This window comes from Lagenorhynchus albirostris, chromosome 11 (genome assembly GCF_949774975.1).
Source record: "Lagenorhynchus albirostris chromosome 11, mLagAlb1.1, whole genome shotgun sequence".
In the NCBI taxonomy this organism is placed as follows: Eukaryota; Metazoa; Chordata; class Mammalia; order Artiodactyla; family Delphinidae; genus Lagenorhynchus; species Lagenorhynchus albirostris.
This window is the reverse complement of record NC_083105.1, coordinates 88350608-88367744: the sequence shown is the minus strand read 5'-3', so window position 1 is coordinate 88367744 and position 17137 is coordinate 88350608.

The window sequence follows — 17137 nt, the reverse complement described above, 5'->3', positions numbered from 1 at the left end:
GTCGAGTTGACCTGCATCATAATAGAGTGGGACCATCTGGGCTCAAGACCACAATACTACAACAATATATATTACAATATATACATTGTAATTTATACTCTTTTTTCTTTTTTTAAATTGAAGTATAGTTGATTTACAATGTTGTGTTAATTTCTGCTATACAGCAAAGTGATTAGTTATACATATATATAATACATATATATATTCTTTTCCATTATGGTTTATTACAGGATATTGAATATAGTTCCCTGTGCTCTACAGTAGGACCTTGTTGTTTATCTATTTTATATATAGTAGTTCGTATCTGTCAATCCCAAAGGAATATTGTACTCTTGAGACCCTGAAGATAGGTACAAATAGTCACCATTTGTATCTGTATTCAGTGGCCCAAGACTACAATGCCGTTTGGGTTCATGACACTTAAATTTTTCTTTTCTATGCCCTCTTTTGCTGAGGACGTAGCCTTTTGTGGTCAAAAGCATGTGGTTTGTGGGGTTAGAGAGATGTATTCATTTCTAGCTCTGACACATACTAGCAGTGTGGTCTCACTTTCTTCATCTGTAAAATGGGTGTAGTATTGCCTACACTGAAGGGAATGAAAAGAGACAATGTAGCTGTGTCTGACACACTGACTGGCGAGCAGTAAGTTCTCAACCAATAGCACGCTATTATTATAGCCTATCACTGCTGTCAGGTGGCTAACCATAATTTCTCACTGCTATCAGTGTTCCTGTTATATCTGGCTCTTTCACTAATTTGTAGAGTCTAATCTGTTGAGGCTTAGAAAACAGTCCTGTATTGGTAACATAGCAGAGTGGACTTGTGCAAGATATTGGCACTGAGATGAAGGTGCAAAGTCAAGCCAGGAACAAAACAGGGGGGGAAATGCTGAGAAAACATGGACAACATTCCAAAGCACAGTCCATGCAGTTGAAACAGAATCAGAGACGTGACTGGGGCCAGACACTGGGGTAGCACAGAGATACCAATGGGAGAGCCAAAGTCCACGGCTCAGTCTGGGGTTACGAGCTGACGGGAGCCAAGCTGAAGATAAAGCAAAGAGGCGTGGGGCAGGCAGGCCTGACTGGGAGTACTTCTTGTAGCCAGCAGCTTGTGCTAATGTTCCTTTTGGAGGCCTGGAGCTTTTCCACAAGTGTACTTTGATTTTTTTTATAGGTGCAACTCTCCAAGAAGAGCGTCGCTTAATCAGAATATAAACTTTTTAGATCTGAAGTTAAGGTGCATAGACACTGAGGCAAGATTGAGGGAATATTTCTTTAAATAAGATAAATAAAAAGGAATTTTAATGTGTCCATTTTGTTTGACTGACTTTGATCTCTTTTATTTATCAGTAGGGTTTTTTTTTAAATTGAAGTATAGTTGATTTATAATGTTGTGTTAGTTTCAGGTGTACAGCAAAGTGATTCAAATATATATGTGTGTATATATATATATATTTTTTTTTTCAGATTCTTTCCCTTATAGGTTATTACAAAATATTGAGTATAGTTCCCTGAGCTATACAGTAGGTCCTTGCTGGTTATCTATTTTATATATACTAGGGTGTATATGTTGATCCCAAACTCCTAATTTATCCCTCCTGCCACTTTCCCCTTTGGTAACCATAAGTTTGTTTTCTATGTCTGTGGGTATATTTCTGTTTTGTATATAAGTTCATTTGTATCATTTTTAAAAATTAGATTCTACATATAAGTGATGTCATATGATATTTGTCTTTCTCTGTCTGGCTTACTTCACTTAGTATGATAATCTCTAGGTCTAACCACGTTGCTGCAAATGGCATTATTTCTTTCTTTTTTATGACTAATACTCCATTGTATATATATATACCATATCTTCTCTATCCATTCAGTGGACATTTAAGTTGCTTCCATGTCTTGGCTATTATAAATAGTGCTGCAGTGAACATTGGGGTGCATATATCTCTTCAAATTATGGTTTTCTCTGGATATATGACCAGCTTTTTCTTTTTTTTTTTGCGGTACGCGGGCCTCTCACTGTTGTGGCCTCTCCCGTTGAGGAGCACAGGCTCTGATCGCACAGGCCCAGCGGCCATGGCTCACGGGCCCAGCCGCTCCCCCGGACCGGGGCATGAACCCGTGTCCCCTGCATCGGCAGGCGGACTCTCAACCACTGCGCCACCAGGGAAGCCCTATATGCCCAGCTTTTTAACTAAGTCACAGATAAAATGAATTTTCTTGCTCACGTGATGTATAAATAGGGTTGCCAGTAAGATAAGGATGCCCAGATAAATCTGAATTTAAGAAAAATAATGGATAAAATTTTTAGAATAAGTTTGTTCCAAATATTGCATGGGATATATTTATGCTAAGAAATTATCCATTATTTACGTGAAATTAAAATTTAATTGGGTATCTTTTTTTTTTTTAGGTTTTTTTTTGCTTTTTCTCATTCTGGAAACTATACATGACTGACTATAATAACATGAATAGTAGTTAAAAATTATTGAACACTTCCAGGAACAGTGATATATTTTAATGGGCATTATTTTCCTTCCTACAACTGGTAAATGAGGTACAACTATTGTTGTCATTTTACCAGTCATGAAACTGGGACTTGAAAGATTCTTTTCTTAATAGTTTGCAAATGGCAGAACTAGAATTCAAACTCAGATCTGTCTGACCTTAGAGCCTTAAATAACAAGCACCCTCTTTTATTTAAATCTACACATAGAATCTGAGTCTGTGGCTGAGAAGGTAAGTACATGCGTACTGGCTTTCTGTGATATTTGGATGTCTGGATTCTGGCTACAATCGTCATTCATTATACCTGACGAGGTACTCACAAAATGCCGCCATTTAACCTCTCTGTATGTTTTCTCTGATTAAAAAGAGAAGACCCATTTCTGATTGCTCAAGTTCAGACAGGTATGTTACTGGGTTTTCTTAGCAGATGCTCATTTCCCTGTGCAGTTTGAGGCTGTGTCCAAGTGACTCAAAGAAAGCCTTCCAACCACTCTGGGTTGATGAGTCCCTGCAATACTTCATAGCAACAATCTCACTTTCTTATTCATTTTGCTTAATAACCAAGCCTGGGGAACTCTGCTGGGCAAACATCGGTTTAACATGGCTAGATTGACCACCTTCCAGGAGCTAATTGTTGGCAATTCTCCCTTGCTATTAAATATTAATTATTGCAAGTAGGTGAAGCTAATAAAACCGCTTAAGAAAATGGATGTCATGTTATCACACCTAATGATGCTATGTTGGTGCCCAGCCTTCCGTGTGTTTTGGGAGTTGGGGATTTTGGCCTATTTACCACAACTAACCTCTTTTAAATAGTTATTTAATCACTGGAAACCAAACTGCTACCATGTAAGTTGGAAAACTCCATTGACTGATTTCTAGAGGATGTACCATCAAGGACCAGAATTGAAAAACTACAATTTACACCCCCGTTACCTCTTCTGTTGTTATTAACTTCTACTGGCAAAACAGGCTGGAGACATTTAGTATTAAAGTGACTAAGGCAATCATATAAAAGGCTTTCAAATAATGCCCAGCAAATGTATTATTTATTGCATTTAACGGGAAGGATTTAAGGCAATTCAGGACCTCATTATTATTAAATAAGAGATCATTATCTCAGGAGATACTATAGAGAAACATTAGTTTTAACTTATTTTTTTAAAAAGTTGTGTTAGTTAATTCCTCAAAAAACAAAAGCAGTGGAAAAACTTAATCCATTAAAAAAAGGTTCATTCTTTTTTTGGATGCATGATATATTCATACTCATTCACGTCCTTTTATGCAAAAGGCCATCAGTTTTCCAGTTATCATTTTATTGCCATTTGCCTCTTTAAATAGACCACAGGAAAAAAAAATCAGAATTTTGTCTCTTGAGTTCTGGTTTCATATTTGAAAATACAGGCAACTGAAATCATTTTCAACTAATGAAGTCTTGTATAGAAACTTTCAAATGATTCATTGGATTTTTCACTCTTCATATGGATATTTGAGTTTTATGTCAATGCCGTCACAGCTTGAATTTACCGTGATAAACTCTGGCAAGATGCAAGTATCTCTCATATGACATCAAAGTGCTTGAAGGGAAATGAGTGTACCAGTTTCTCTGATGCAAAAATCTGACTGGATCTGAGACAGCTATTGTGAGATCTTCAAAATAAACCATCAAAATATAGAAATTAGGAATTTGTGATACAAGAAAAGTAATTCTTTTCTCAAATTCTCTAGGCACCAAGTAAGCAAAAGTGTCTTGAAACGTGTAAGCTTGATTATCAGGAGGTTGGGAAGACATGTAGTCCTAGCATGATTACCTCAAACATCATGAAAGACTTTATAAGCTTCTTAGAGGTCATCCCTTGCATTCTTTTTAAGTACATTTTTAAACTCTGAAGACAATGGTGTTTGCACACTGAAGCACATGACATTTAATTTCATTGGGTTAACTTGACACAATCGACTACAAAGCAATACTTTTTAATAATCAGTGTTTAAAGAGTTTAAAGAAAAAAATGCCGATGGGTGCCAACATCAGAAAATTGAGGATAACAAATGGGAACACGGGGTACAAGTCAGTGATAGAGTCAGAGTCATCTTAGTGCTTTCTGAGAGCTCACCATCTTTTCTAGCTCCCCTGCCTTCTATTTTAAACAATAGCATTATAAAATTCCAAATTGTAGGATCGTTGATTTTATTTCAGTATTTGGAGAAACCAGAAAGAAAAATAAAGGATACACAGTATTCTAATCTCTTGCAATGAAGTTATTTTTTAATGCAGTTTTTTAAAATTGAAGTATATTTGATTTACAAATGTTGTATTAGTTTCAGGTGTGATTCAGTGTTTTATATATATATATATATATATATATATATATTCAGATTCTTTTCCATTATAGGTTATTACAAGGTATCGAATGTAGTTCCCTGTGCTATACAGTAAATCCTTGTTGTTTATCTATTTTATATATAGTGGCGTCTATCTGTTAATCCCATACTCCTGATTTACCCCTCCCCACCTTTTCCCTTTGGTAACTATAAGTTTGTTTTCTATTTCTGTGGGTCTGTTTCTGTTTTGTAAATAAGTTCATTTGTATTATTTTTAGATTCTACATATAAGTAATATTATATAATATTTGTTTTTCTCTGACTTCAATTAGTATGATATTCTCTAGGTCCATCCATACTGCAAATGGCAGTATTTCTTTTTTAACGGCTGAGTATTATTCCATTGTATATATATACCACATCTTCTTTATCCATTCATCTGTTGATGGACACCTAGGTTGCTTCCATGTCTTGGCTATTGTAAATAGTCAAGGCAATATTTTTTAATGAAGAGGAATTAACCCACAAATTATGTATTTTTCATAGTTAACGAATTAACATTTAAGAACTCTATATGAAGGGGGTAAATATTTACACATTTAACCCCAAATCTTTATCATCTATTTTCATGCAATGAATGAGTTCTCTCTAAGACAATATTAGAAAATCTTTTAAAACATTATTTTATTATGGAAAATCTCAAGCATATACAAAAGGAGAGAATTGTAAATGAACCCAGTGTAATTTTTGTCCAAATTGACCAGTTGTCAATATATGACTGATCTTTTCATCTGTTCTGTCAACTACTCATCTTCTCTCTGCCCCATTATATTAAATCCCTGATATTACATTGTTTCTTCTGTAAACATTTTATTTCTTTAAGACAAATACTCTTAAACAAACCCATAATTCTATTGTCAAATCTTAAAAAGAGCAATAATTTGCTAGAATCATCAAATATCCAGTTCACATTTCTTGTGTTTTTCCCCCAGCTTTTAAATTTGAAATAGGATCAGATAAAGCACATACACTGTTGTTTTTTAATATGTCTTTTAAGTTTCTTTAGTGTAATTTTTGGCATAAAGGTGGTCATAGACATATTCTCTTATATAGTGACCTTTGCCTTACTACTGAGGTGGTTAAAGTAAAGCACAGTGTTTTAAGACTGATAGTTTATCTATGTAGTATCAAGTAAAACAATTTTATGACATTTGAGTCTAAGCATTTTTTACTCAAAAAATCTGGTTGATTTATTTCTTCTTTTTATTCAAAATTTTTTATTGTGTACATGCAGGAATAAGTGGTAAATGTAAATTTAAATTTTGTCATTTTAAAAGTTTTGAAATGGATAGATATCTTTTAAAAACAGCTTTCAGATTGAAATACTCAGTTAAAACCATAATTCGTTGTTGCTGATACATTATATGCCATTCTAATTACACATTTTCTCCTACTTATATCAAGATCTTTAATTTAGTTCCAAGTTTGTCTTGTTATCGATTAAGATTCTTTTTCTGAATCACAGAAGTTGAATATAAAACTGTCAGAAGACATTTACATTTAGATGTAATTTATATAATTAATTGTAACTGAGACTGTAGTTGTTAGAAATCAGTTAAAAGCAAAATAACCCACTAATCATTTTATTTATTTTTTAAAAAATCATCATATTATGCTTGATTTTATTCTAGGTAAGGATTTGATTTAAAAATGCCTTTTGACTGAGTAGTTTCTACTCACTATAAATGAGCTGAGATTTTTTTTTTTCCTCTTGAACTATTTAGTTCACCTATCCAGGGCATATATTATGAAGATAGCATTTAAGAGTACCTTTTATAAGTGATGCTTCCTTACTTGCTAATGAGCATGAAAAGTAAGAATTGTAATTCTTACATGTCTGAATTGTAAGTCAAACATGTAATTTACTTACACCAACAAAGGGGTTTCTTGTTTTCTACAGAATGTGTTAAAGTATTTTTCCCTTTTCTGAATGAACATATTCTCCTAATTATCCTGATTTTCCAATACATTTTTGCCTTTGTAAAGGACATGTAACTGCAGTGTTATATCGTCAGTGGAATTTTCTAATCTGCTTAACAATTGAGGTTACTTTTACAAATATATGTTCTATTAAAATTCTGAACAGCAAATAATTCACCAAGAAAGTAGTTGTCTGTACCATCTTACACCTCCTTTATGTAACAATAGATGTCTAAGGAAAGTTCCTCTGGGCAGTGTTAGGAACTCAGCTAATGCTTATGGAGCACTTAATATGTGCTAGGTACAGTTTTAAGCCCCTAATATGCATTAATTTATTTAATCCTCATAACAACCCTAACAGGAAGTTACTATTATCCTGATCTCCATTTTACAGATGAGGAAACTTAGGGATAGAAAGTTTAAGTGACTTATGGACAGTTACACAACCAGTTGTGGTGGAGCTTGGTGAACCAAGGCAGTCTGGCTCCACAAGTTTACTTTTATCCATGACACTATACAATATAATAAATGGGAAGCATATCCATGGGATTGGGAAGAGGATGACTGCAAAGGGGCATGAAGGAATTAGTTGTTTGGTATCATGGAAATATCCTGTACCTTAATCGGGACAGTGGTGGCAACATGACTGTATTCATTTAACAAAACTCATCCAACTGTACATGTAAAATGGATACATCTTACTATATGTAAATTATACACCAATAACATTAATTTATAAAAAAGCATCAAGACTCACTTTACAGTCCATGGTAAATTTGGGCAACTTTTGAATGCAGTGTTCTCTGTATGACCAAATTGACAGTGAGAACAACGCATGCAAAAATTACCTAATACACATCCCTTTGAGATGTAATGGAATATTTAGCACAGTTTGTTATATGGTGGATCGTAAGGTGAGTCTGTCACCTTAGATAAGCTTCAGATCTTCTCTGTCCCTACTGATTTTGTCAGCCTGCTCTATCACAACGAAGAGAGCTATATTAAATTGTTTGTGATTTGTGTTTCTCCTTTTCACTGTCACTTCTGTGTATATATTTTCCATCCTTTTTTATGAGGTATATGTAGATTGTTAGCACTGTTACATTTGCTGCTGGATCGATCTCTTTATCATTAGGAATCACCCCTATTGATTTCTAGTCATGCTTTTTTACTTAAAGTCTTTTAAAATTTATATTAGCATAGCTACACCATCTTTCTTTTGGTTACTATTTGCATACACATCTTTTTCTGGCCTTTTGCATTCAACCGTTCAGTTTCCTATATTTTATTAGAACATGTGCTTGTATTGTTCTTGATTTTGTTTTTGTTTTTCATAATCTGGCAATATTTCATTAATTTTTATTTAATTAGTGTATATTTGAGTTTATATTTACCATCTTTGTATTTTTTAAATTAGTTCTCCCTATTTTATGTTCTTGTTTCCTTTCCTTTATCTTCCTCTTTTCAGATTAATCAATTTTTTTCTATTATTCCTTTTTCACCTCTGGTAATTTGTTAATTATATATTGTTTTTCTATCTTTTTACTATTTACTTTGAGATTACAAGATGTATACCTTGCTTATATAGTCAAGTTATAAAATATAACTTTACCATTCCCCAATAATGCTTGGAATTTAGACCATTTAAATTCCATTTACCCTTTTTGTGTTAGTTATGCTATTTTGTATTATTGCCATAATTTCAATTCTGCATATATGATTAAACCTAAAAGAAATTATTATTATTTTCCTCAGTCAATATTAAGTTATACTTACTACATAGTTATTGTTTCCATTGTTCTTTATTTCTCACTGAATACGGGGTCATCTTATCTATTTATTTATTTTTAAATAAATTTATTTATTTTTGGCTGCATTGGGTCTTCGTTGCTGCATGTGGGCTTTCTCTAGTTTTGGTGCATGGGCTTCTCATTGTGGTGACTTCTCTTGTTGTGGAGCACAGGCTCTAGGTGTGCAGGCTTCAGTAGTTGTGGCACGCAGGCTCTAGAGCACAGGCCCAGTAGTTGTGGTACACGGGCTTAGTTGCTCCACTGCATGTGGGATCTTCCCGGACCAGGGATCGAACCCGTGTCCCCTGCATTGGCAGGCAGATTCTTAACAACTGCACCACCAGGGAAGTCCCAGGGATCATCTTATTTTTGCCAAAGAAATCTTTTTAGTGATTCTTTTAGTGCAGGTCTCTGGATTTTTCCCCCACTTTTTATAGAATTCTGATGGGTAGATATTGATTTGAGTACCTTCAAGGTGTTGTATCATTCTTTTATAGCTTTCATTCCTTCTGTTGAAAATCACTTGTTAGTCTTATTATTGCTTTTTTTAGTAATGTATTTCTCCCATGCCCCCAACCCCCTACATCTCTGGGTGTTTTCAGATTTTCCCTTTGTTTTTGGCTTTTAGAAGCTTGATCATGACATGTGGAGGCTTCACCTTCCTTGCTTTCATCCTGATGGTGTGCCAAGAGCTCCATGAATCTGCGACTTGATTACTCTCCTCAACCATTTTCTCTGTAGTCATTGCTTTGCTTGATTCTCTCTCTCCTCTCCTTCTGTACTCTGATAATATGTTGGACATTTTAATTATTTTTCTTATATATATTTCTTTATTTTTAATCTTTTTTTATTCTTCTGTGTTTCAGTATGAAAACTTTTGATCTGTATTTCACTTCACCAGTTAACTATTGTTCTCTGTCTAATCCTTTTATCAAGTTTGTAATTTTAATTATTGCATTTTGCATTTCTGCAACTTCCATATGACTTTTTTTGAGATTTCAATACCCTGGTGAAATTTTCCACTTCTTCATCTATTTTCTTCATCTTTCTTTCTATTTTCTTGAACATATTAGTCATGATACTTGAATGTCCTTATTTGATAATTTCAGTATCTAGATAACCTGTGGATCTCTTTTTATTAACTACTTTTTCTCTTGGTGTGAGGTCAGATAGTCCTGGGTTTTGTTTTTGGTATTTATGGCATAGATAGTGTTTTTTGATTCAGTGTCTGATGTTCTATATGAAAAATGTAGAGACTTGCTTATATCATCTTCCTCAAAGAGCAGAAAGAGTGGATTCCCTTCAGAATCCAATCAGAAATTAAATTCAAGGCTGGATTGCAGTTTTTCTAAAGCTCCATCTGGGTCTCTCTGAACCCTGTTCCTAAGGTGTATCTCCCAAGGAATTCTAATTGAAAGCCCAGGATCTTCACTTGGGCCCCTTTCTTCCAGGGTGTCCAAAACTCAAGTCCCTGTCTCCTAAGTACTGTGACACTGCCAAAAACTCTCTTTGTTTTTCGAAGACGTTCTGCCTGGCTTTGTAGATTCCTTTCCCCATGTAGCTGCAGAAATCAATCAGTGTCATGAGGGGAAACCAGCAGAGTGTGGATGTTGTTCTTTTCCCCCCCTTTCTCACTGGGCTCGCAGCTCAGGTCTCTAATTTATGTCTCTCCATCCCTTGTGGGATGGTCAAAAGTTCTGTTTGTTTTTCTACCTCTTAGCAGGGACATCTGTTTGGCCTTTTCCTGGATTCCCCAGCCTCTTGTTCCATGCTCTGAACTGAACGGCCAAGGGCACCAAGGGAAAAAAACACTGCAAAATGTCCACTTGACTTCCTGAGCCATTTCTCTCTCCCCGGGATCTTATACTTTCATGCCCTGGTTGCCTTTAGCAGCAATCTGATACCCAGACTTATTCTTTGGTTCAGCTTTTCTCTTTATGTTTAACATATGCTTTGTCTAATTCCAGATGCTCCATCATGCCCCATCATGAATCTTCACATCCCAGATAAAACAACATCAAAACCACAAACAATTTAGCACCTTCAAGAGGCAATATATGGGAACAATAATAGCAGGAGATTTATAAATCATACGACATGACAGGCAAAATAATAAATAAATAAAAAAACAAGGATATAGTGAATCTCAACAACATTAATTAAATAGAACTAATAGTTGACTGTTTAACTCTGTGACCTAATAACAGAGAATGTTCCTTCTCTTCAAGTCTCTATGGGTTGTTTCCCAAAATTGTCTAGATGAGTGCAAGGAGAATCTCAGTAAATCCTAAAAAGTAGAAATATTACAGACAATATTCTCTGACTATAATGCAATAAAAATTTATAACAAAAATTTAAGAAAATAATTTGAAGTTCTAATTTCTTTCTTAATTCTAGTATTAACTGTAACATTGAAGAGAAAATCTAGGCCAAAATTTCATAGCTGGAAAGTAAAACCAAGATTTTTAGATCCAGGAAAACCTATGCTACGTGGCAAAAACTGTGGTTAGAGAAATGATTATAGCCATAAATCTTTAGGTTACTCTGAAAGAAGAAATTAAATTAATATTATTAGGTGTTCAGATGAATTTTTTTTTTTTTTGCGGTACGCGGGCCTCTCACTGTTGCGGCCTCTCCCGTTGCGGAGCACAGGCTCCGGACGCGCAGGCTCAGCGGCCACAGCTGACGGGCCCAGCCGCTCCGTGGCATGTGGGATCCTCTCGGACCGGGGCACGAACACGCGTCCCCTGCATCGGCAGGCGGACTCTGAACCACTGCGCCACCAATAGTAGATATTAGTACTTGATAACTATATATTGAATAAATTAATGAATGATATGATATAATTTACATCTGGAAGGCCTTCAGAAAATCCACTGAAAAACTTTTGCAAATAGTAAGAGAATTTGGCAAGGTTTCACAGTTAATATAGTAATAACAAAAAAGACAAAATATCTAGAAATAAGTAACTATTATTATGCAGGACTCTAATGATGGACATAGAGAAAGATTTGAAAGAGCAGTAAAAAATGCCTTACTCTTGAATAAAAAGAATCAATATAGTGGGGGCTTCCCTGGTGGCGCAGTGGTTGAGAGTCCACCTGCCGATTCAGGGGACATGGGTTCGTGCCCCAGTCCGGGAAGATCCTACATGCCGCGGAGCGGCTGGGCCCGTGAGCCATGGCCGCTGAGCCTGTGCTCCGCAACGGGAGAGGCCACAACAGTGAGAGGCCTGCGTACTGCAAAGAAAAAGAAAAAAAAAAAAAGAATCAATATAGTGAAGAGGTCAGTTTTCCTTGAAATTAATCCACAAGTATAAGGTGATACTAATTAAAATATGTGTATTGGGGGGATAAATTGACAAGGGTTTTTTTGGTAAATTTTTACTGAAAAATAATCAGTTGAGAATATTTAGGAATATTCTGGACAGATTACAAGTCATATGAACATTCATATTTTATGCTTTTATTTATGTTTGAGATCATTTTCTTTAGTATTTAAAGCCATTCTCACTCCCCCATCTGACCTGCTTAGGAAGTCAAAAGAAAAAAGGGCCACGCATATCATAGGAGAGAATTCCAAGAAAGAAAGAACAGTCTATAGATTCTCAGGCCATAAGAGTTTAAGTAAAATAAATTCAGAAGAATAGCATCGGAGCTAGTGACTAGGAGGATGATGCAAGTTCAGTGTGCTGTGGGGAATAGTATTCTGGGGCCTGTGGGGTAAAGAAGTAGAGACTGAAGGTAGGTTACACCTTCAAGGAGCTTGATCAAAAGGGGAAGGAGAGAGAGGAATTAGAATACAGACGGATTGGGGATCAGTAATGGAAGTTTTTTGTTTGTTTGTTTTTAGGTAGGATAGACCTGAATATGTTTAAAAGCTGTAAGAAAAGATTCGGTTTTGGCTATCTCCATATGTAGATAAATAGGGGCCAACCAGGCCACGAGGTGGGTGCAAGAGTTAGGAAGCACCAGCTGGAGGAGGGCTGAGCAGGGCTGGCCTCTGGGCTGCAGAACAAAGAAAACTGTCCTCTGAGAGGGGAGAGAAAATCAAAGGCAGGCAGATTTTCAACTTTAATGAATCTAAAGGGAGACTCCTGTTTCAAGGCAATAGGATAAAAACAGTGTAAATAAAGCTGTCATGAAAGGCATTAAAATGGACCATAGGAATTAGATCCTGGAGAAATTGCCTGTGCGTTGGGAACATAGCCACCATGCTTCTTATAGAGCTTCTGTTGCCCTGCAGAGAAGGAACAATTAAGGGTGCCAACCTGGCTGGGTAAATAAAGATGTTGAAGATATTGAAGAAAGAGATCGCCACAGATAGAATAAGGTCCCCAAGGACATGAGGTGGATTGGCATCCTGACCACAGGTTGAGTAATTAACTTCATTAACACCGTGCAAACCATCCATGGGATTCTGAGCCAAGGAGATTAGGCTTAAAGGCATTTTTTATGTGCGTAGATACAAGAGCTCCAGGGGGAAAATTCAGCTTGCTTCAAGAGTCTGAGGGGAAAAAAAATATATGCATTAAAAAGTTTGCGTTTTGTGTTTTTAAAAATCCCCAATTTTCTTAACCATTTCGAAAAGTATGGTCAAATAGACTTCATATAATATTTGTGTTTAAATGACCTTTTAGTAGTTTTTAAATGGTTATCATTCTTTCCAACTGAAAGTATATTTTCTAACGTGACCTTCTCTGTACCAGTCCTCCAAAGTGCTCTTCTTAATTTCCATTTAATGAAAATCTCTACATTTATGGGTTTGTATTTTCTTTGGATTTAAGTTCATCCTTCAAGGAAAGTGTTAACTCTCTCAGGCTACTGGAACTTTGCTTTTTGGAACTGTTATGTTTACTGTTAGGGAGTAACTTTGGCACCAGGGAGAACTTGGCTCAATAGATATTTTCAACAAAATTACTGATATAATAAATTTTAATCAGGAGATTTGGAATAAAAATCTAGACTTAAAAATGATCTAATATTTAAAGGCAGAATAATTAAATTTGTGATTTATGTTTTGTTTTTTTAGTGTTTCTCTGAGAGGTCCTGTGCTTCAGTGAACTTAGAGTCACTGGTTCCATGAAATCCAGTATTATTGAAAATCACAATCTAGTATACTGATGAAACTGTCTGGGTTGATAAGTTAAATGTCTGGATTCAGAAAGAAAATAAACTGAATAGGGAGAGCAAAAACAACAAGCAAACAAACAAAAAACCAAAATTCACGCTATGGATTATTTCCTTCCCTTTTCTTTTCCTTCATTTTGGATAAAACACTTGATACAAGGCAGGAACTTTTTCTCAGAAACAGTGTCATTTGCAATGGATTCTTAGTTATGAGATGCTCGTTTACCTGAATTATTACTGTTTTGCAAATAGTAATTTACGAAGCAGAGTTAATCATCTAAACTTTGAAATTAGCTCTCCAAAATCTTAAAGGTTTATTCAAAATTTTTATTCGGACCTTCTATGTGTCTCCCATTTTTGCCAATGCCATTCTATTTTTTGTCTCTCTAGAACTGCGTAACAGGTTTTCCTTACTTTGTAAACTTCGACATACACGTATAAAGAAAATACGTTGTATACTTATTTCATACTATTTCAAAAAATATTTTTATTATTTTGCCTTAAAGTTTCAATTAAGGATCTGGAAAGAGATAAATAGTTAATAATTTGGATTTTGAACCAGTGCTGCATTTTAGAAAAATATGACCTCTTGCTATCTGGTAATCACACTGATAACTTGGAAATGAGTAGAAAATTCATATTTTTATTCATTCACATAACGAATGATATCTGATTTATGGTTCACGCTAATCAGCATTCCACGGTCCTGCACCGATTCCCACATATAGTATATCAATGTCTGACATAATCAAAGCCTTACAGTAAAAATCAAAGAATCTATTTATAACTATATTTTAGAAAATCAGCAAGCTATAAAATCTATTTGATTGAAGCAGATTACAAACGCTGGTTATTATACCATCGAATTAATCAACGTATCAAAAAATTACAGATTAAGAACTGCTTGGCCTAAGTCTCTGTTTCCAGCCAGAATGGAACTAAGAGTATGTTTTCATGAATGTGTAGCACACAGTAACTCTCTCCCTCTTCGGTATCCTCTTTTCTGTTTGTCCCTGAGCAGAAAATTACCTGGTAGGCACTAGTGGTCTATGTAGCTGTTTTGGGAAGGATTTATGCCTGTTGACTTCAAAAGGGTTGGAAGTATAACTTTCTTCTGAGGAGAGAAAAGTCAGATATGTGAAAGGAATGACTTCTCTCTGGATGGATTTATTGACTCAATCAACAAATGAAACTTACATATTTGGTATTTACCATGCATGCAACTCTCTGCAGTGTGGCAGTGCGTATAAGGTTTATAAGCTAAATTGTGTTCCATGTACTTGCGATTTATTTGGACAAATGAATGTGAGGATTATAACTGATATATTTCCTATTCTGCCTCTGCTTTCATTTGTCTGCCTTAGACCTGGGATCCAATCCCACTGTGGCCAGCTAGGCCTTGTTCAAAGGAGGGGTCTCACTGAATAGCTGTAAGACAGGAACAAAACTGGGAAAATAAGTAATAGGGCAGAAGCAGCTGCCTACTCCACCACCATATAAGCTAAGATTGCTAAACTGTGGAGGGGAATAGAGAGCTAGAGAATCAGAGAGGTCTTAGAACTAACATTGAAAAGGGAAAATATTACAGCATTTCTTATTCAACTTAGGAATGTAAGGCTGAGAATAGATCGAATGCCTCTCCATATGGAATGTTAGGAAGTAGTAGCCTCACAGATGTGTCCTTGCCAAATAAATACCAATAGGTAGTGAAGAGGGCTGTTGGGAGATTATCAATGACAGAAAGGACAAAGGATAGCTGGGAGAAGTTCAGCACTTCTGCTGGTCTCACCTGGGCTTACACAGAGCAATCCTCTGGTGGCTTGATTGGGGGGGGCAGTTCTAAGGTGACCTCACTCACGTGCCTGCAGTCTGGGTGTTCCCTGTTGCCTATGATCATCGACCTAGAAAATCTCTCGTCTTTCAGTAGTTGGTGCCCAGCCTCCTTAAACAGCAGGGATATTTTCCGAGACTGTGAAAGAAAAGCTAGAAATCTTCTTGAGAATTAGGAACTCTTGGCTCTGGAACTCATGCAAAACCACTTTTGTCACATTCTGTTGGTCAAAGCAAGTAAAAGGTGAGCCTAGCTTCAAGGAGTGGTGAAATAGATTCCACTACTTAATGGGTGAGCTGCAAAATATTTGTGGTCATATTCAATCTGTTACAATCCATCCCCTGGCTACAATTACTCACATAATTCCGTATGCAAAATCTGCTTATCTCTTGCACAACAGTCTCATGTCTTGGAGTGTTTAGACCATGCAATACATTGGCCACAAGTCACCTGTGTCTACTGAACAATTGAAATGTTGCTGGTCCTAATTGAGATGTGCTGTTATTTAAAATATACACAGGATTGCAAAGATTTAGTAAAAAGAATGTGAAGTATCTCTTTAATACTTTTTTTATATTGATTAAATGTTTTTCTTTTAGCTTTATGGAGATATGATTGATCTATAACACTGTGTAAGTTTAAGCTATACACCATGATGATTTCATATCTGTACATATTGCAAAATAATTATTGCAATAAGGTTAGTTAACACTTCCATCACCCTACACAGTTATCATTTGTGTGTGTGTGTGTGTGTGTGTGTGTGTGTGTGTGTGTGAGTGTGGTGAGATTTTTAAGATCTACTCTCCTAGCAACTTTCAAGTATATAATACAGTAGTGTTAACTATAGTCACCATGCTGTACATTACATGACCAGAACTTATTCATCTTATAAATGAAAGTCTGTACCTTTTGATCACCATCACCCATCTCCTTCCCCTTCCACCCCCAGCCCCCGGCAACCACCAATCTGCTCTTTGTTTCTAAACATTTGGCCTTTTTTTTTGATTCCACAAATAGGTGAGATTATAAAGTATTTGTCTTTCTCTGTCTGACTTATCTCATTTAGCATAATTGTCTCAAGCTTCACCCATGGTGTCAGAAATGGAAGGATTTGCTTCTTTTATTCTGAATAATATTCCATTGTATTTTTTTCTTTATCCATTCATCTGCTGAAGGACACTTAGATTGTTTCCATGTCTTGGCTATTGTAAATAATGCTGCAATGAATGTGGGAGTACAGATATCTCTTTGAGATAGTAATTTCATTTCCTTCAGATATTTACGCAGAATTATTATTAGAATTATTGGATCGTATGTTCTTTTTCAATTTGTTGATTATTTCTTTTGCCTTGCAGAAGCTTTGTAGTTTGATGTTGTTCCACTTGTTTATTTTTTGCTTTTGTTGCAAAAATTACTGCCAAAACCAATGTCAAGGAGATTTTTCCCTATGCTTTCTTCCAGGAGTTTTATACCTTCAGGTATTACATATTTAAGTCTTTAACCAATTTTGATTTAATTTTCATAAGAGGTATAAGATAGGGGTCCAGTTTCATTTTTGTGCATGTAAATATTCAG